Source organism: Phoenix dactylifera, chromosome 11 (genome assembly GCF_051530095.1).
Source record: "Phoenix dactylifera cultivar Ajwa chromosome 11, Ajwa_hap1_PhDact_Kaust_v1.1, whole genome shotgun sequence".
In the NCBI taxonomy this organism is placed as follows: Eukaryota; Viridiplantae; Streptophyta; class Magnoliopsida; order Arecales; family Arecaceae; genus Phoenix; species Phoenix dactylifera.
In genome coordinates this window covers 122272-127186 of record NC_143200.1, presented here as the reverse complement: position 1 = coordinate 127186, position 4915 = coordinate 122272, and the positions used below count along the sequence as shown (strand labels likewise).

The following is a 4915-nucleotide window of genomic DNA, read 5'->3' as shown; positions in this document are numbered from 1 at the left end:
CTGAAACCATTATATCTTAGGAGGTTTTCTTTTGATTTGATTGATTGAATTTTTTTAAATCTCTGAACCTCAAATTATATTTTGGAAGGTTTTTCTTGCCGGACAGACCAACAACTTCTACATCTTCTTGTTTGAGGGGTGAATAATATGTCACCCTTAGTGGTGAAGAAGACAGGTTGTGTTCTTCATTGTTTGCTTATGTTGACATTGCTATTGTTGGGCTTTGACGGTACATATTTCCATATACTGTATCAAGGGGTTGAGGAGATTTTTGAATCACTTTTGAGCATGGTTATGTATATTTCCAACACTCCGTCCGTGAAGCATAAGAATTTTTTTGGAATGCAGATAGAGGAGAAAACGAAATTCAGGGATAGAAATAGGAATAATGAACTATTTCAGTAGAGTACGGGTTTGGCTGCCTGCCGGGCTGGGTAAAACAAAGAGCCGGTTAACAGCTCTGCTTGCGTAAAGCAAAGGGCAGTAATTCGAACGAAACCATAAATGATGCGTCGTGTGGTGGGCTAGGCCCCACCATTCTCCAGTCGTTGGTAAGGAAGGGAAATGCAAAAGGCTTCTTGAGCGCCCATGGCACCAAACAGAAGCGGCTCGCAGGCTGGCCGTCCGGCTCTTTCCTTCTTTTCACGTGCTCGTTATGGCTTGGGTCACCGTCTCCACTCCGCGTGTAGGGCTCTCTCGTTCGTCCTCTCGCGCTAGGTTACATAAATTCAGGTTAGCGGGGCCCTCGCACTACTGTTCACGGACCATTTTCCCCTTCGTCTCTGGTCCCCAGGTTGGGTCCGCTCCCGGGTCACACAAACATGGGAGGGACAGAACAATCTGAGAGTCCGTCGTCCTTCCTCAGGGCAGGCAGGCCAGTGGACGGACGGCCTTCCTCAGGATCTGAATCGATGAGATCGGTCATCCGCCCGAAGCAGTCAATCACCAAAGAATAACCTCTCCAAGAACGACATAACGTATGTGCTGTTCGTTTCCGCACATAAACTTGGGAGATCGAAGGGAAGCACATCATCTCTTGGCTGGCTCCAGCAACATTAAAAGGCGATCCCCCCCCCCCCCCCCCCCCCCCCCCAAAAAAAAAAAAAAAAATCAAGCTCTGAGAAGAATGCAATCTTATTCTCCCACTTTCCATTTGTCACGCCATCACCATATAATAACTACATTAATTAATTATGAACAGAAAGGAAACAAAAGGAAAGAAAGAAATTTCACGACCGAAAACGGGAAGAACGGGGGAAAGCGTTACATTGCACTGCGGAGAAGGGGGGTATTCTACCTTGCTGTCCCCTGTAAAAAAAAAAAGAAAAAAAAAATTACTGGGCGGCCTCAGCGATGGTGCTGTTGGCACAGAAGTCGTCGCGGGTGGCGCCGTTGCCGCCGGGGATGAGGAAGTGGGCCAGCTGGCCGGTGTTGGCGACGAGATTCTCGTTGCAGAGGAACTCCTCGCTGCACACCCGCTCCACCTCGCGCTCGTAGTCGTGGACCAGCACGTCGGTGGGCCCCGGGCCGGCGGAGCGGGCCATCACCGCTGCCGTGAAGATGGCGGACATCCTCCCGGGGGAGGTGGAGGCGTAGCCGCGGGGCCCGTCCACGAGGATGACGTCCCAGGGGATGTCGTAGAGGGCGTTGGGGAGGTCGTTGAGGGCGAGGCGGCAGTCGGAGAAGAGGAGGTTCTGGACGGGGCGGCAGTCCCCCCGGCGGCCGCGGCGAGCGGCGGCGATGAGGTCGGGCATCTCTCGGGCCTTGGTGGTGTAGGCGATGTCGTAGGCCTCGAGGCCCGGGAGGCGGCCCTCGAGGTGCGCGATGTAGTACTCGTTCTCGTCGAGAAAGACGGTGCGGCCGCCGTGGTTGAGGGCGCGCCAGAGAGGGGTCTCGTGGCCGAGGCCAAAGACGAGGAACTTGCAGGGAGCGCGGCGGCGGAGCACGGCGGCGATGGTGCGGAGGTCGGCGTCTCCCATCTTGCCGCTGGAATTTGAGGCGGCGGCGTAGTTGACGAGGGCGTCAAAGACGGGGTCGGGGAGACGGGAGTTGTGTCGGAAGGAAGAAGGGGCACGGGCAAATTGGTTAGAGGAGGAGAGGCCGGGGTCTCGAGGGGTGGTGGTAGTGGTGACGAAGGCGAGGAGGGCGGCGAAGGTGAAGAAGGAGGCGAAGGCGATGAGCCAGAGACGGTGATGAGACCCCAGGAGGTACAACATGGGCGCCGCCGTGGATCCACCGCCGGCGCCGCCTCCGCCACCTGCCTGCTTGGAGGACTGCAGGAGGATGAGCTTGGCGTTGTTGATTCCCTTCATCTCTTTTGTGCGCTGCTCTAATTTACTCTGCTCTGATTTGATCTGCGCTTCTTGCGCTGATCTGCTCTGATTTGATCGGCGCTTTTTGCGCTGCTCTGCTCTACTCTCCTCTGATTTGATCGGCGCTTTTTGCGCTGTGCCCTGGTTAATTAATTAGGGAGAATGCAAGAGAGGGTTGAGGAAGAATCAGAGAGAAAGGGGTTTCTTATGGGTCTCCTCTTATTTGTCCTCCTGAGAGGGAAAGGGTTCGGGGGAAGGGGATTTGTAATGGTTCGGGATTCTCCACGCACCCCATATCTCTCCGATAGTTGCGCACCCCATCATTATCAATATTATTTTTACTTTTCTTTTAAAATTTATTAATAGTTTAATTATTCTTTTAAGAGCATTAGGAAGGGTTATTACGATCAAATTAGTAGTGGGCAGCGTGTAACGGAAGGGAGTGGAAGGATGTATCGTTGCAGGAGCGGACTATATTTATCTCGGAGGAATTTTGATTACAAGTGAATTCAGAACCGGCATAAGAGCTAATATTGGACGTCCACTACTGTAGAATATTTGGCCACCCATATTTACTGAAAAGTAAATAGAATTACCGATTGGATTGTTTTTTTTTACTCAATTTTTTGGTGGTATTTTTTCAGAAGAACTATGAGATTTTTCGATTTTTTTGTCTTTTTGTCATTTTTTTAGATATATTTATATTAAGATAGGACAATATGATCTATCTAGTGTGTGTGTGTGTGTGTGTGTGTGTGTATTTGGCGGATTCTTTCCGCTTCTTTGGTCGTGCCTGAAGGCGGAGCACTGAGAGGTCCCTGTTACGGAAAGTTAAATAAAGAAGCAAAGGTTTGGTGGACGGGTAGAGGATTAGGAGAAGTGGGGCATAAAGATTTATCAGGTAAGATGCAAACATCAAATTCACAATAAAAAAGAATTTGATGGGAAGTGCCTGCCAGTGTCGCCACATGGTGCCAGATGAATTAGCTGGGATGTGGCTATCAAAGTATCAATCTGACCTTTTTCGTGGCCATTCAGAAAGATGGGACGATTCATTTCTTTTTTTTTATTTTTTTTTTGAGTGAACTGGCTGCTCAGACTGCTCTAGCATAAGCACAGCTAGCTACATCAGAATCCAGCAAACTACATAAAACAAAAGGAATTGAAGACTGCTGAGCATAGAGAAACTCTCCCGAATGGTGCGCAGCGAAGGAGGCGACCTGAATGGTTTGCCTCTTGAAGAACATGCCTGACCTGAATAATCTGGTACTCCTGTAGCATTCAACGAATATCGCCCAAAAGCAGGTGGGAACACGATCCAATCGGAAACACCTAGGACAGCCGCCACCAGGGGCTCCCTTTCAAGAGTTTCGGTTTCTTATCTGCAGCGTAGTGGACATTATATAATTGTACTGCTTGAGGTCGTTCGGACGGTATGAACGAACGACAACACCCTTGGCAATGCTTGCTGGAGTTTTGGGGGACCTTCGTCAGCAAGAGCACAGGTTTTAGATATAGGGAAGGTCATGAATAGCTGTAAGTAAGATCGTATTGTTCTAAAACGGCTGCCCGGTTGAGTAGATACCGGCGGTTCAGCAAAGAGAGGCAGTTCATTCATTTTTGGACGACATCCAGTGGCTGGTGAGGGAATGTGATACCTTCCAAGCTGTGCATGTATATCCAGAGGCGAATAGAGTTGTTGATTGGGTCACCTCCTATGCTGCCTAGCACTTGAAAGATTCTCTGGACCTGGCAGACTACTATTCCCTCTCCACTGAGTTGTATTCTTTTACTTGACTCTGTTGGCTTTGCTCATGAGAGATTAGTGTGAGGCAGCCGGCATATAAAGAAAAAAAATGCATGTCCGATTATTTCCTTGAAAGAAGAAAAACAAAAAAAGAAAAAAGAGAGAGCTCCACATGAATTCGAATGATATGGCATTGTTCTTTTTTTTTTCGGTGGGTCGACTGCTCAGGCTGCTCTAATTTGAGCACAGCCAGCAACATCACTATTAAGAATGCTACAAAATGCAAAAGTAACTAAAGATTGCTGGGACCATAAAAACTCCTCGGAATGCTGGGCAGCGAAGGAGACAACCCAATCAGTAGCTTGGTTTGCCTCCTGAAGGACGTGCCTGACCTGGATAACCCGACAATCCCGTAGTATTCGACACATGTCACACAGTAGCGGGTGCTCCACCTCCGCCAGCCCCTCTGCTTGGAGGCAATCAATCAAAACAACGGAATCCCCCTCCAGAATAATCCTGTCGGACTCCAGTACATATATCGCATGATGTAGTCCTTCCCATACAGCCCTGAGCTCTGCCCCAAGTGCTGATGCCTCAAAGGAACGATGTCCCTCCGCAGCAATCAGTTTGAAGATGTGGTCTCTGATCACAAATGCCACACATGCCCAATCTCCACTAGCGGGCTGGCTCCGATTGAAATTCACCTGGGGATGGCCAGGGGGTGGGGGCTCGCATGAAACAAGAACAAACCTGGACACTATAGTAGCGGAGGGGTGGTCCCAGATGTCCCTAGCCATCATTGGTGAATACTGCACAAAACACTCAATGACCTCCATTGCATGGTAGAGAGCCCGCT

At 49.6% G+C, this 4915-nt stretch overlaps 1 pseudogene across 1 annotated transcript; it reads right to left on the bottom strand.

Annotated features, from left to right (window-relative positions):
- Positions 1-1170: 1170 nt before the first annotated feature.
- LOC103696619 (protein IRX15-LIKE pseudogene) lies at positions 1171-2605 on the bottom strand (annotated as a pseudogene). Its single transcript, XR_015970942.2, has one exon. The product of XR_015970942.2 is annotated as a protein IRX15-LIKE pseudogene (transcript).
- Between the last annotated feature and the right edge of the window lie 2310 nt (positions 2606-4915).